Source organism: Balaenoptera borealis (genome assembly GCF_965194805.1).
Source record: "Balaenoptera borealis genome assembly, chromosome: 6".
NCBI classification, from domain to species: domain Eukaryota; kingdom Metazoa; phylum Chordata; class Mammalia; order Artiodactyla; family Balaenopteridae; genus Balaenoptera; species Balaenoptera borealis.
The window spans coordinates 84,195,174-84,212,572 of NC_138863.1; the positions used below are offsets into that span (position 1 = coordinate 84,195,174).

Below are 17,399 nucleotides of genomic sequence, written 5' to 3' on the forward strand. Positions count from 1 at the left end.
ACACACACACAATTTATTCATCTAGAGAGAATACTGGGACAAAATTAAAAAGGATAAAAACTCAGCTAACCCCATACAACTGAGATGCATATATACTCTCACATAGGGTGACCAAGTAAAATAAAGTGTCAACTTTTAGTGTATTTGTCAACCTACACAACGTACATTCCTGGTTCAGTATTTTAGGCTTTGTATTAGATCCTATCTCTTTGAGCTTCCTCTAATATAATTCTCTTCAGAGGCTACTGCATTTGTTATTTTTAAAGACACACTTTATCAAGACATGACAGAATCTTACTTTTCTAGTGATTTAAACCTGGGAAGTACCTGGCTTCCAATGATTCTTGTTGTTTGTCATCTAGTTTACACAGATGGAAACCACTGTTGTTTCTTTTGTGTGTGGATTGTTCAAACTGAAAATCCTGCATCATTGTGTCTTCTCTGGAGAAAACAAACAAATTTTATTGGTCTCCAAAGACAGTGCACCTAATAACACAGTGCATGGGAAAATATCTTCCCTTCTCTTAACACTTCCTAGACTGTGCAGAGGAAATAAAAGATCTTCTAATTCCATGCCAGCACCAAAGCAAGCATATTGTTTCATCTACAAGATTTTAATCCAAAAAAATCATGTAAAATATGTTAATGCCCTAGTTAAAGTGAAAACAAACAGCCATTAGCTGGCTTTAAATCACAAGATGTGATTGCATTAGTTCAATGGAAAGCTTTGGTGACAGGGGAAACTTACTTACTCCACCACCTTACTAGCTCTGTGACCTTAAATGAATTACCTAACATCCCCACGTTTAATTTTCCTCCTCTTTAAAATGGGGCACCCACCTGCTAAAGTTGTGGCGTGATTTTCATAGTATATGTGTATTTTTTAACTGTCCCTAGCCCCTCTCCCATAGGAGAGTATCAAAAGGAGTGATTATTATATGCCTAATGAAATCCAAGAAATTGTTCATGTCAGGTGATATCTTACTTCATAAACTATACTAATAGAGGTGCTTTTAAGTTAGCACTCCTTTTATTATTAAACTTTCCCCTTCTAAAAGGCCATACAATTTAGCAAATTCTTCTCTTACTAAACATTTTACACCTACCTCTGCCCAAATTCCTATGATTAGAAAAACTGATTACATTATCTCACCAAGAGAGGCTTATTGTCTCCTTTAGATATAACCCCATCCTTCCCACCTTATTTAACTCAGAAAAATGTCCTACATCTGGTGCTCACCTTCCTGCCGCAAAGTCGATGTTTCTTTTCCCAGTAGCTCTCTGAACAAGAGTGATAATTATTGGTGCAGAATGGAGTGTGGTAATGACTGGCATGTATTTCTTATCTCTATTTGGAGGCTTATGATATTTCTCTGTGTCATCCCATTTCTGACCTCATCCCAAAGCTGTGATAGGTCTTAGGGATGCATAGTGTAGACAACTGCATTAAACCATGAAAATCAGTTCTTTGCACATTTCGTCTGGAGGTTTTACCCGCGTCCTCCCAACCGTTTTCCTTCCATTATCTGGGACACATTGGGACTCTTATAAAGGACAAAGCAGCCTGGGAAATGTGTAGGAGGGAGAGTCTCAGGTGTAAGGACATAAACATAGTCTACAGTTGTGATACAATCTGAATAACTGAGAAGGGAGGGAAAAACTGAGAGACAGTGAACTCTCTTCTGGCATACAGGGAATGTTCAATAGGTTAAAAGAAGAAATAATAGAGTTAGCACAGAAAGTTATCGTTTATTATATGCATTTCTGGGCAAACGTAAGAGAGTGGTCATATACTAAGACAATGATAAAAATGATAATCCCACTCAGGAATTTTATTCAGATACCTAAAAGAAAATTCCGTAGGTCACTTTTTAAAATATAGATATCACATTCCCTTTCTGCTGACAAAAGCAGAAGAGTTAAAGTTTAAAAAATAAATGAAAGCTTCATGGTAGAGTCAGTTCCAACCTAAGAGCATTTAGAAACCTCTGGAAAGGGTAGAGAAAAACCTAAAAGAAGCATTTGGGGGTGTGTATTTTACTGGTTAGTATGACCAAGGGGCTTGTAGAGTCAAAGACAAGCATAAAGTCAATGCTCTCTTATGACTGAAAAGGAAGATGTGTGCTCTAAGTAAAACTGTACAGAGAACCTGAGAACCTGTGGACTTTCAGTGTTGGACACTGTCATAACAGCCAGCCTGTCCTTTGTTATTTCCAACTGTTAAGCTCAGGGGCTATCAATTCATAGCCTTTCCAGAGTGTTCTAGATGACTGCTTCTGCTAGAGTCAGAAGGGGCAAAGTAATCTTTCTAATGCATTCAATAGCTTTTGAGTGAAATTCTAGCTATGTGGCATAAAATCTAACATGAGATTCAACTGGCTGATAGGCACAGGATCTCAGGACATACACTGCTGCCTAACATGGTGGCGAGCCCTGCAGCTCTCAGAACGGAGTTCAGAGCACCTCCTTATGTTGTGTCTGGAAGCAGAAGACAGATATTAGGTCAATAAGGAGGTTAATATAAATATGCAGAAGCAATGGCGTGCAGTTGTAACAGATGTCCGACATGCGGTTCTGTCAAAGGAAATTTGTGACTATGAACTGTTGATTATTAGTGGCCTAATAGTGGCAACATTGATAATTTAGATCATATTGTAGATGATGATAATTATGGAAGGCCATGGTCTCTCCACTGTGAATTTGGCTTTTAACATGTTGCTTCTCCTTTGGAAAAAAAAAAATGTTATTGAAGCTATTATGTTATTACTACATTCTAGGACAAAATGAGTGAACCTATTTTCCCAGAATGATAGATGATCACTGAATCATCATCCACTCAGACAAAATAGCAGCAGACACCAACTCAGTTAGTGCTCCACAACAGAATATTTTTTCAACTTTCATTCCCTCAATTCTCCTTGGTCATATATCTGCTAGTTCTGATCAAATTATTAAAAACATCTAAGCCATTATAAAAGAGGAATTAGATTTGATCTCTCTACTTAGAAGTGGCAACCAAAATGTGCATTAACAAAAATGTACTGAGCAACTATTGCAGTCAAGATACTATCTTAGTGCATCAGGGGAGAGGGCGAAAGAAAGATGGGCAGGATACAAAAATGCATATTGTGCACATTATAGTCTAGTTATACAGATGAACTAAATGTACTTGGAAATCTTAGTAAAATGCCAACATCACATATTAATTCAACAGTACAAGAAAGCCCACAGAGCAATTCAAAATAAAGTTTCTATTTGAAGAACCAGGGCATAAAATGCTATGAATGCAGAGCAGAGAAGACTGCAGTGCACTGGAGTGGGCTGAGGCTACAACTGTCATAGGACTGAGAGAAAAAGAAGAGCGTGGACAACATGAGCACAAGCTCAGGCAAACGAGTGCAGGACAAGTTTCCTAATGTAGGCCACATTAACAAAAGACTGGGCTTAGAAGTAGCATGTGTAACATTTTACCTGTTTTTCAAGTTAAATTCAAGGCTAGCCTGGTTGGTAGTAGAGGGTGGCTCAGCCCACTCTGAAAACTCAAACGGTCAGAGCTAAACATAAAGAAAATAGTAAGGAAGGAGGTGAAGGAAAGAAATCCATCAAATCTACAGTAAATATGTATTAGGATAGAATGAGCAAAATCAAGGTTTATTCTATCCCTTCCCCACACAAACACAATTGCTATGAGATTATAGATGAGGCATAAATCTTACACTTTCTGTCATTCATAGTCTATTTAATTTATAGAAAAAACACTCAATTTCTCATTAGCAGTGTCAAAAATATTCTCTCTTAAGATACAATCAGGATGAGTGTATACATCAAGACTGGACAGATATTGAGGAGAAAGGCAAGAAAGTACTTCCATCCACACTACAGGTGCTATCACTGAAAGGGAGACACACATATGAACATGTCAGAACTGGCTGTAAAAGGGGAAGCTGCTGTTCTAAGTACAACCTTGCACTTGGAAACATAGGGCTGCCAGGGAAAAGGAAACAGATGCCCTGCTGGACTTATTAATGGTGTGACAATTTTATATAAAGCACTGAGATCTGGTATGGCTTTTATAAAAAAGCAAAAAACCCAGGAAAACATTCAGTTGCTTAGATGACTGGACTTGTTAATGTTTGCTCTGATTACTACTTTGGAAATTTATAAGACCTTTTTCTTTGAATGTTTCAAAAACTTTCTCTGGGCATTGCTTTTAACATAATATCCTGTTTTGCTAGTAGGTGTCTACACTCTAACTACACTGCACCTTTCTCTACTTTGGCATTAGAATTAAAACATTTATGTTTTAAGATTTAACCAGAAATTTGTGTTTGTATTTTCCTTCACTTAGATTCTTCAAGGTTAATGAGGATCCTCCCCATTTTCCTATATTTCTCTATACAGGCTCAAATATAAGGACAAATTATCCAATCTTCTTACTCCCAATAGTGGCATCTCAACTGTTTAGACTTAAGGGCAGTAAAAATCATTTTTGTCAACAACTTTATGAGATTTCTCCAGTACATCAGGAAGGGCACTTAATCCTATGTAATTCAGTAAGCAGAATAAGGACCAAAGGTTCACCATACTACTTTATGATCTTTTGGAGTTTCCTCAAAGTACTACTACTCCCTCTTGTACCCCTTACGCCAACCTTGTAAGGGAATTTGAAAAATCCCTGCTTGGAAACTCCTTTAATTTCCAAATATAGGCCTCTACACATTGATTTTAATTAATTATCAGAGATAACATAAGTCATCCTGGAGGTCCAGTTGCTAATCCTCCTAGTCGGCTTTCATCTAGGACGTGGACAATTCATCCATGGTAAAATTTAATTTTAGCTATAATTACAAAAGTTTGAAATTAAATCTCACTAGTGCTATGCTTCCATTAATATGGACAAAATAACTGATCTACTTAGGATTAATGTGGGGGACAAAAGTAAGATTTAATTTTTAACTTTTATAATTAATTGGGAAAATGTGATAAAGGATTTTGTTTCAGAGAGAGAGAAATAGAGAAAGTTTCAGGGTTTCAAGGAAGACATTCCAGCAGTCCCTCAAACCTCTTATATCCTTAAAGAATATTGTTTAAGGTAATATGAACTGTAGCTCAAACTAAATATAATATGTAACAGTTCTCAAATTGAAGAGTTGAAACTTGAGCTTATAGTACATTTCTCTCCAACAATTACAGAAGACAGAGATATAGAACAGAATTCTGACTTTTTATATACTACAGGATAACTGCATAAGCCAATTATATTGATAATCAGGGTGATCATAAGGAATACAATACTCTTACACAAAAGAGGCTCCAGCTACTCAGTTACCTTATCACAGTCAACATTTCTTCATGCTGCTAATATTCTCACTGGTATATGAGTTTCAAGTTATTAAGGTCCAGAAAACTAAAAGAAACTGACAAGTATATTAAGAACCAGACTCTGAGACACGTTCAAGAAAATCTCAGTGCTTGTTTTTCTGGTTCCTATTTATTCTACTTAATGACAGTTGTGGTTTGTGGAATGAAACATTCTCAAGTTTCAAAAAATTTCCAGCCTAGACCGTAAAGGGAGTAATCAGTGGAGAGAGAGATTCATGATATGCTCTAACCACAGAACTCTCGGAGATACGGACAAGAGGGTCTTTCAGTAACCCTAATGTGAATTACCCCAATGGGAAATCTGAATGAGTAATAGAATGTAAATGATGGTCATCAGTAAGCTGAGGCATCAGGGACTCTTTAGGAGTTGATAATTATAAAAGAAACATACTTAACCACAACTTCCTTTTTGCCTTAAATATTCAGGTGATTAGAGATTTCTTTTGTTTTCCTCTTCCTTGTGTATGCCTGTCATCTTCACTGTACTGGCAGCTTATGGAGTAAACACAATAAAATGTGGTGATACAACATTTAGACATGTTGCTGAAGGAGAAAAGAGAAAGTACTAAGTTCTGAGAATGGATACCACCTGGTTTTAGTAGTAACCACAGAGAGAGAATATTTAGTTATAAAGGCAAGCTCAAGTTTTACAGTCCATATCTCTCTTATTTAAATGTACTAGGTTTATATTTTAAGAAAATTGAAGATGGTTTCCCACAGGATCAATGATATACTTGGATGTTACATTGCTTGAGAAATTCCAAATGACCACAAAATAAATGTAGAAAACTAAGAAATGATTTTGAATTTAGTCATAAAAAAATAATTATGATCAATGAAATCCAGTGGTAAGATATATAAATGAAGCTAGTCTTCTTTCATTGGATGGAAAGAGCTATGCTGTTTTGGCAAATAAAAGAATGTATGGATTGATTCATGGTTAAATTACTAGAATATTTGAAAGTGAGAGTTAATTTGAAAAGATCTGTAATATACCCAATGAATACAGAGGGAGCATTACTCATCTAATTAGCATTAAATGAATAACAAATATTCAAGAACATATAACATTTTTGTTGGTGGTAAATCATTCAAAAATAATCCTTTAATATTATATGCCATAAAATGATAAGAAATTCAAAATAGTTTTTTAAAAATTTATTTCCTTAAAATGTATCATCTTCCTTATTTAAGAAGGTTAGCAGTTACTGAACTTCACTTCCACATGTTAATATCCCACTAACTGACACATAAAGAAGCTTGATGAAAAATGAAATGTAAACCCAAAAGTGAAAAAGAGATTGCTGACAAAATGTGAATGACTTTATTTGGTGGAAGAAGACAAACATTAGACATTCCCATGAACATTTGTTTGATTTTGGTGTAGTTCGTCTCCAGAAATGTGAAAATGATATAGTTTTTTTCAATCACAATTATATTAGATTAAGAGTGTGGAATGGAAAATAATACAGGTCAGAAACTTCTCATAAAAATCAGTTCTGATGTTTTCTTTTTAATTGTTCTCTCCTCACCTTTGATTAAGATGCTAATATGTTCTGAACACTTATATGTTGATCAAAATACAACAAATGTCTAATCCACTTAAAGGTCAAATTATATTGGAAACAATGGGTTCATATAAATGAACAATTAAAATAAATTGTATTCAATTCAGCCTAACAGAAGAAGGAATCAGATATTATTTTCCTGAATGACTGAAGACATTAACTTTGGTTGACAGAAAGTTTATCTCTTCTCACTACTGGTAAGTCAACAGGAGGATACAGTTTGCTATAGTGGATAGTATTGTTCAACTAACTAAGGATAACTGTAGTAGTAGTATGTGCTTGTCAAAACACCTGGAATAAAAAGCTAGTATATGTGCCAGTTTAATTCTTTCGAAGAACTTTTGATTGACTGTATAGATTATGAGATGAAATATTTCTGAATTAGAAAAAAAGATTTTCTGTGGGGTTTAGGGAGATGACCTTAGAATAATTCATAAACAATGCAGAGTGTATCCCAATCTATGAATTAGAATTTGTACAATTTCACAAAATTCCTATCATGAGGTAAGATCAAAAAAGGGGTAGAAATCCTGCAGTCTGCAGAATGGAGTCCACAAACACAGAAAGTTAGAGAAAATGAGATGGCAGAGAAATATGTTCTAGACGAAGGAACAAGATAAAACCACAGAATAACGCTAAGTAGAGATAGGCAATCTGCCTGAAAAAGAATTCAGAGTAATGATAGTAAAGATGATCCAAGAACTCAGAAAAAGAATGGAGGCACAGACTGAGAAGAGACAAGAAATGTTGAACAAAGAGCTAGAAGCTTTAAAGAACTAACAGAGATGAACAATACAATAACTGAAATGAAAAATACACTAGATGGAATCAACAGCAGAATAAATGAGGCAGAAGAATAAATAAGTGAGCTGGAAGACAGAATGGTGGAAATCAGTGCCGCACAACATAATAAAGAAAAAAGAATGAAAAGAAAAGAGGACAATCTAAGAGACCTCTAGGACTACATTAAATGCACCAACATTCACATTACAGGGGTCACAGGAGAAGAGAGAAAGAAAGGGCCTGAGAAAATATTTGAAGAGATACTAGCTGAAAACTACCCTAACATGGGAAAGGAAACACTCGAATCCAGGAAGCACAGAGAGTCCCATACAGGATAAACCCAAGGAGGAACATGCTGAGACACATATCAAGTTGACAAAAATTAAAGACAAAGAAAATATTAAAAGCAACAAGAAGAGAAAAGCAAAAATAACACACAAGGGAATCCCCATAAGGTTATCAGCTGATTTTTTCAGCAGAAACTCAGCAGGCCAGAAGGGAGTGGCACGATATATCTAAAGTGATGAAAGGGAAAAACCTACAACCAAGAATATTCTACCCAGCAAGGCTCTCATTCAGATTTAATAGAGAAATCAAAAGCTTTACAGACAAGCAAAAGCTAAAGAGAATTGAGAACCACCAAAACAGCTTTACAACAAATGCTAAAGGAACTTCTCTAGGTGGAAAAGAAAAGACCACAACTAGAAACATGAAAATTACAAATGGTAAAGCTCACCAGTAAAGGCAAACATAAAGTAAAGGTAGGAAATCATCCACATTTAAATATAATATCAAAACCAGCAATCATGAGAACAGGAGAGTACAAATGCAAGACATTGGAAATGCATTGGAAATTAAGAGACCAGCAACTTAAAATGATCTTGTATATATATAGACTAGTATATCAAAACTTCATGGGAATTGCAAACCAAAAATCTACAGTAGAATCTACAATCACACATACACACAAAAGCAATCCAAACACAACACTGAAGATAGTTATCAAATCAAAAGAGAAGGTGAACAAAAGAGGAAGGGAAGAAAAAAAAAACCTACAAAAACAAATCCAAAACAATTACCAAAATGGCAATAAGAACATACATATTAATAATTACCTTAAATAAAAATGGATTAAATGCTCCAACCAAAAGACACAGACTGGCTGACGGAATACAAAGACAAGACCTGTATATATGCTGTCTACAACAGACCCACTTCAGATCTAGGGACACATACAGACTGAAAGTGAGGGGATGGAAAAAGTTATTCCATGCAAATGGAAATCAAAAGAAAGCTGGAGTAGCAATACTAATATCAGACAAAACCAACTTTAAAATAAAGTCTGTTACATGAGACAAGGAAGGACACTACATAATGATCAAGGGATCAATCCAGAAAGAAGATATAACAATTGTAAATATATATGCACCCAACATAGGAGCACTTCAATATATAAGGCAAATGCTAACAGCCATAAAAGGAGAAATTGACAGTAACACATTAATAGTGGGGGACTTTAACACCCCACTTTCATCAATGGACAGATCATCTAGACAGAAAATGAATGAAGAAACACAAGCCTTAAATGACACATTAGACCAGCTGGACTTAACTGATATTTATAGCGCATTCCACCCGAAAGCAGCAAAATACACTTTCTTCTCAAGTGCACATGGAAAATTCTCCAGGATTGATCATATCTGGGCCACAAATCAAGCCTGGGGAAATTTAAGAATATTGAAGTCATATCAAATATCTTTTTCAACCACAATGCTATGAGATTAGAAATCAACTACAGGAAAAAAACTTTAAAAAACACAAACATGTGGAAGCTAAATAATATGTTACCAAAAAAAAAGGATAACTGAAGAAATCAAAGAGGAAATTAAAAAGTACCTAAAGACAAATGAAAACAAAAACATGACGATCCAAAACCTATGGGACGTGGCAAAAGCAGTTTTAAGTGGAAAGTTTATAGCAATACAATCTTACCTCAGGAAATAAGAAAAATCTCAAATAAACAATCTAACCTTACACCTAAAACAACTAGAGAAATAAGAACAAACAAAACCCAAAATTAGTAGAAGGAAAGAAATCATAAAGATTAAGGAGAAATAAATGAAATAGAGATGAAGAAAACAATAGCAAAGATCAATAAAACTAATAGCTGGTTCTTTGAAAAGATAATCAAAACTCATAAACCTTTAACCAGACTCATCAAGAAAAAAAGGGAGAGGGCTCAAACCAATAAATTTAGAAATGGAAAAGGAGAAGTACAATGGACACCACAAAATACAAAGCATCATGAGAGACTGCTACAAGCAATTATATGCCAATAAAATGGACAATCTAGAAGAAATGGAGAAATTCTTAGAAAGGTGCAACCTTCCAATACTGAACCAGGAAGAAATAGAAAATGTGAAGAGAACAATCGCAAGTACTGAAATTGAAACAGTGATTAAAAAATGTCCAGGACCCGATGGCTTCACAGGTGAATTCTATCAAACATCTGGAGAAGAGTTAACACCTCTCCTTTAGAAAGTCTTCCAAAAAACTGCAGAGGAAGGAATACTCCCAAACTCATTCTATGAGGCTACCATCACCATGATACCAAAACCTGTCACAGATACCACAAAAAAAGAAAATTACAGGCCAATATCACTGTTGAATATAGATGCAAAAATCCTCAACAAAATGCTAGTGAACTGAATCCAACAATACATTAAAAGGATCATACACCATGTTCAAGTGGGATTTATCCCACAGATGCAAGGATTTTTCAATAACCGCAAATCAATCCGTGTGATACACCCCATTAACAAACTGAAGAATAAAAACCAGATGATCATCTCAATAGATGCAGAAAAAGCTTTTGACAAAATTCGACACCCATTTATGATAAAAAAAAAAAAAAAAAAACTCTCCAGAAAGTGGGCATAGAGAGAACTCACCTCAACATAATAAAGGCCAAAAATGCAAACTCAGAGCTAACATCATTCTCAATAGTGAAAAGCTGAAAGCAATTCTGCTAAGATCAGGAACAAGACAAGGATGTTCACTGTCGCCACTTTTATTCAACAGTTTTGGAAGTCCTAGCCAAGGCATTCAGAGAAGAAAAAGATATAGAAGGAATCCAAACTGGAAAAGAAGAAGTAAAACTATCTCTGTTTGCAGACGACATGATACTATACCTAGAAAATCCTAAAGAAGCTACTAGAAAACTACTACAGCTCATCAGTGAATTCAGTAAAGTTGCAGGATACAAAATTAATACACAGAAATCTCTTGCATTCCTATACACTAACAACGAAAGAGCAGAAAGAGAAATTAAGGAAACAATCCCATTTACCATCACATCAAAAAGAATAAAATACCTAGGAATAAACCTACCTAAGGAGACAAAAGACCCATACTATGAAAACTATAAGATATTGATAAACCGAAGATGACAGAAACAGATGGAAAGATGTACCATGTTCCTGGACCGGAACAATCAAGATGATTATTCTACCCAAGGCAATCTACAGATTCAATGCAATCCCTATCAAATAACCAATTATATTTTTCACAGAACTAGGACAAAAAATTTTTAAATTTGTTTGGAAACACAAAAGTCCCTGAATAGCCAAAGCTTTACTGAGGAAGAAAAATGGAGCTGGAAGAATCAGACTCCCTGAGTGCAGACTATACTACAGAGCTACAGACATCAAAACAGGATGGTACTGATACAAAAACAGAAGTATAGATCAATGGAACAGGATATAAAGCCCAGAAATAAACCCACACACTTATGGTCAACTAATCTATGACAAAGAAGTCAAGAATATACACTGGAGAAAAGGCAGTCTCTTCAATAAACGGTGCTGGAAAACTGGACAGCTACATGTAAAAGAATGAAATTAGAACACTCCCTAATACCGTACACAAAAATAAACTCAAAATAGATTAAAGACCTACATGTAAGTCTGGATACTATAAAACTCTTGGAAGAAAACACTGGCAAAACACTCTTTGACATAAATCGCAGCAATTATATTTTTGCATCCACATCCTAGAGTAATGAAAATAAAAATAAACAAATGGGACCTAATTAAACTTAAAAGCATTTGCACAGCAAAGGAAACCATAAACAAATCAAAAAGACAACCCACAGAATGGGAGGAAATATTTGCAAACAAAGTGACCGAAAAGGGATTAATCTACAAAACATACACACACCTCATGCAGCTCAATATCAAAAAACAAACAACCAAATCAAAAAATGGGCAGAAGATCTAAATAGACATTTCTCCAAAGAAGACATACAGATGGCCAAAAAGCACATGAAAAGATGCTCAACATCACTAATTATTAGAGAAATGCAAATCAAAACTACAATGAGGTATCACCTCACACTGGTCAGAATGGCCATCAACAAAATGTCTACAAACAATAAATTCTCAAGAAAGTATGGAGAAAAGGGAACCCTCCTACACTGTTGGTGGGAATATAAATTGCTACAACCACTATTGAGAACAGTATTGAGGTTCCTCACAAAACTAAAAATAGAACTACCATATGATCCAGCAAACCCACTCCTCAGAACAATAATTTGAAAAGATACATGCACCCCAATGTTCATTGAAGCACTATTTACAATAGCCAGGACATGGAAGCAACCTAAATATCCATCAACAGAGGAATGGATAAAGAAGATGTGGTACATATATACAATGAAATATTACTCAGCCATAAAAAAAGAATAAAATAATGCCATTTGCAGCAACATGGATGGACCTAGAGATTGTCATACTGAGTCAAATAAGTCAGACAGAGAAAGGCTAATACCATATGGTATCACTTATATGTGGAATCTAAAATACGACACAAATGAACTTATTTACAAAACAGAAACAGACTCACAGACTTTGAAAACAAATTTATGGTTACCAAAGGGGAAACATTGGTGGGGAGGAGGGATAAGTTAGGAGTTTGGAATTAACATATACACACTAATGTATATAAAACAGATAACCAACAAGGACCTACTGTATACCACAGGGAACTCTACTCAATATTCTGTAATAACTTATATGGGAAAAGAATCTGAAAAAGAATGGATATATGTATATGTATAACTGAATCACTTTGCTGTACACCTGAAACTAACACAACATTGTAAATCAACTATAATATAAATTAAAAATTTAATTAAAAAAGGGGTTAGGACTCTGTGATCTTAGCATCACATCAGTAGATGTTTATTCTTCATTGAACATCCGTATCAATTTGTTGGACAGAGGAGCACACAGACACAGGTCAATTGCATTCTTTGCAAGGTTCTTTATATAACTTATCAAAATTACAGATTTTCTTGTTGATTTTGTAGTTCCTAACCATGGAGCAGTAATTATTCCAACCACTTACTCCATGGGCATTTTATTTTCCTGAACAAATAAAAAAAGACAGTGTATGGAAAGACATTATGCATAAGGCTTAAGAGTCTCATGTCTAGTGTGGTATGTTCTGAATGCTTGTGTCCCTCCAAAATTCATATGTTGAAATACCAACCCCCAAATGGTATTAGCAGGTGGAGTCTTTGGGAGGTAAGTAGGTCATGAGGGTGGAGTCCTCATGGATGAGATTAGGCCCTTGTAAAAGAGGCCCAAAAAAGCTCCCTTGCCCCTTCCTCTATGTAAGGTTACAGGGAGAAGTGGGCTGTCAATGAAGAAAACTGGTCTAACCAGACACTGAGCCTAATGGCACCTTGGTCTTGGATTTCCCGGCCTCCAGAACTGTGATAAATATTTGTTGTTTTTAAGCCACCTGGTCTCTGGTATATTGTTACAGAATTCCAAATAGACTAAGACATAGTATCACATTGATTGGATTCAAATCCCCTGCTCCAACAGGTATTAGTTTTGTGACTTTGATTAAGTTTCTCAAACTCTCAAACCCTTAGTTTCTCACCTGTGAAAGGAACATGAGAATAATAGTATCTAACACTATATTGTCATCACTAGGACTAGCAATATTAAGGAAATTAACAGAATGCCTGGCACATATTAAGGACAGAAAAATATTACATTCCCATGTATTACTTACTTACCATGTATTTTTTAATTAAATTGTTAAATTTATTTATGATAAAATAAACTCTTTGGGGAGTACAGTTCTATCATTTTTGACTCATGCATAGAGTCGTGTAATCGCCAGCAAAATCAATACACAGAGGAGTTCCATCACCTCCCCACAAATCCCTGATGCTACCCTTTTGCAATCAAAGCTTCTTTTGATTTATAACCCTTGTAGCCACTAATCTATTCTCCAGCACTGTAGCTTTGTCTTTTCCAGAGTGCCATATAAATCAATTCACACAATATGCTGACTTTTGTGATTGGCTTCTATCATGTAGCCTAATTCATTTGAGACTCATCCGTGTGGTTGCATGTATCAATAGTTTCTTCCTTTCTATTTTTATTTTGTCTATTTTTGTTTGTTCATGCATTCCTTAGTTCAGGGATATTTGGGTTGTTTTCAGTTTTTAGTGATTGCAAATGAAACTTCTATACACACCATGTATAGATTATGTTTCATTTTTATATAAGAACATTATTGATAATGCACATAGATACAAATCATGCATTAAGATGTACAGTTCACTGATGTTCAGTGTATTCATAGAGTTGTGCAAGCATCAACTCAATAAGTTTTAGAACATTTTCATCACCCAATGGTAACTTTATGTTTAACATTTCGAGGAACTGTCAAACTGTTTTCCAAAGGAGCTGCCACAGTTTACAGTCACATCAGCAACGTATGATGGTTCCAGTTTTTCTGTAACAACTGGTTTGTTTCTGAGTTATTTAATGTAACCATCCTAGTGGGTGTAAAGTGATTTTATTGTGGTTTTGAGTTGTATTTCCCTATGGCTAATGATGTAAAGCATCTTTCACATACTTTTTAGTCATTTGTATATCTTCTTTGGATAAATATATACTTAAATCTTTGCCCACTTTTTAAAAAAGGGCTGTTTTTCTTTTGTCTTTTTATTATTTATTTGTAAGAGTTCTTTTAATATTCCAGATACAAGTCTCATCAGATACAAATGTATAAAATACCCAAGTATTTTCTCCCATTGTATGGGTTGTCTTTTTCCCTTTCTTAATGATATCCTTTGGAGCAAAAGAATTTAATTATGATGAAGTTCAATTTTTCTATATTTTTCTTTTGTCCTTTGTTCCTTTGATGTCTATAGATGAAGATTTTGATTATAACAAGGACACAAAGATTTACTATATTTTCTTCCAAAACTTCATAGTTTTAGGTCCTAAATTTAAATCCATGTTTCATTTTGAATTAATTTTTGTGTATTGTATAAGGAGTTCAACTTCAACCATTTGCATGTGGATATCCAGTTTTCCCAACACAATTTTTCAAGACTATTCTCTCCCAATTAAATTGTCTTGGCACACTTGTCAAAGTCAATTTACTATATATGTGAAGGTTTATTTCTGGCTCTCAATTCTATTCCATTTATCTATATGTCTACCCTTATACCAGCACCACATTGTTTTGACTACTGTGTCTTCATACCAAATTTTAAAATTGGGAAGTGTGAGTACTTCACCTCTGTTCTTGTTCAGAATTTTGGCTATTCTGGGTTCTTTGATTTTCAGTAAGAGTTTTAGGATAATCTTGTCAATTTCTTTGAAAGAGAAATCTGGAATTTTGATAGATATTGCACTGAATCTGTAGGTCAGTTTGTGTAGTATTGCCACCTTAAACATTAAGTCTTTTGATCTATAGACATGGTCTTTTTGGCAAATATTTAGATTTTTAATTTCTTCCAACAATGATTCCTAGATTTGTTTGTTTTATTCCCATATTCACCTTTTATATCTTTAGCATCTGTAGTAATATCCTCTCTTTTATTGATATTATTGTTAATTTCAGTCTTCTTTTTTTTTTTTTTGGTCAGTCTAAGTAGTGGTTTATACATTTCTTGATATTTTCTAAGAACCATCTTTTGTCTCCACTGATTCTATTGTTTTTACATAACTATTTTTGTTCTCATCTTTATTTTTTAATTCCTTTTGCTTGCTTTTTATTTAATTTGTTATTCTTTTTCCAATTTCTCAAGGTGAAAACTCTGATTATTTAAGATCTTTATTATTTTAATACAAATATTTACTGCTATAAATTTCCCTCTTAGCACTACTTTAGCTGCATTACACAAATTTTGACGTATAGTAATTCTATTAAAAATGTTTTTATTTTTCTTTGTGACTCATGCTTATAACCATTAGTTATACAGAAGTAGAATGTTTAATTTCAACCTATTTGAAAATTTTCCAGCTATCTTTCTGTTATCAATTTCTATGTTAGTCCTGACATTATCAGAGAACATACTTTGTATGGTTTCCATTCTTTTAGATTTTTTTAAGGTTTGGTTTATGGTCCAAAATATGGTCTTAGTAAATATTCCATGAACACTTGGAACAATATCTGTTCTGTAGTTGTTGAGTAGAGGGTTCTATAAATGTCAATTAATTTCTAGTTCAGAGATTAGCAAACTTTTTATTAAAATGAAAAGTAGTAAATATTTTAGACTTTCCAGACCAGGGAGCAATATTGAGGACATTGTAACCATTTAAAATGCAACAATTTTAAAGTATAAAAAAATATTCTTAGCTCGTGGGCCATACCAAAAAAGGTGGTAGTCCCAATTTTATTGGTAAGCCATAGTTTGTCAACTCCTTTTCTAGTTAGTTGATGGTATTAAGATTTTTTTTTGTATCCTTGCTAATGTTCTACCTGCTCTATCAATTACAGAGGAGTGTTCAAATATAATTGTTGATTTTTCTATTTCTTTTTTATATCAGTTTTTAATATTTATTTTATTCTGGAGCTCTCTATGTATAAATACTTTTAAGACTGTCATGAATTTGGAGTTTACTGAGTTTCTTGAATCTGTGAATGCATGTCTTTCACCAATTTGGGGATGCTTTCAACTACTGTTTCTTCAGATATGCTTTATGCAACTCTTTCTCCTCTTTCAGGAATTCCAATGACAAAAATATTAAACATTTAAGTACTATTTCACAAGACCCTAAGGCTTTGTTCATTTTGTTTTGTTTTTGATTTTGTTCACATTGAATAATTTCTATTGTTCTATCTTCAAATTTACTATCTCTTTCCTCTGTCATCTGCATTCTACTATTGACCCCTTCCAGTGATTTTTTTAATTTCAGAAATTTTTTTCTAAAATTTCCATTTGCTTCTGTTTTATGGTTTCTATTTCTCTGCTTAGAATGTCTAATTTCCCATTCATTTCAATAATGATTATATTTACCTCATTAAGCATGATTATAATAACTTCTTTAAAGTCTTTATGTGGTAATTCCAACATCTGTGTCATCTCAGGATTCTCCTCAGTAGGTTGCCTTTTCTGTTGAAAATTGGTCAGATTTCCCTGGCTCTTGGTCATATTGTCCTGGGTTTTGATATTTTGGGTAATTTCAATTCTATACTGGACGTTTGGAAACTATGTTGTAAGAAATTGGGTCTTCTTAAAATCCAGGAGACAACTGATTTTTGTTTGTTTCTTTTAATAGGCAATCAACTCATGTACAGAATGCAGTCAGACTGCCTTCTGCAGGTGGTGATTCTAATGTTAAGTTGAGT

The 17,399-nt window shown here is 34.2% G+C and overlaps 1 long non-coding RNA gene across 1 annotated transcript in view; it reads left to right on the plus strand.

The window, feature by feature from the left end:
• The window catches only part of LOC309631164, an 87,818-nt gene continuing 70,419 nt past the window's right edge, over nt 1-17,399 (plus strand). Inside the window, exon 1 of the long non-coding RNA XR_014246117.1 lies at nt 1-17,399. This exon is cut by the window's right edge and continues 19,482 nt beyond it. This is a non-coding gene — a long non-coding RNA (uncharacterized lncRNA).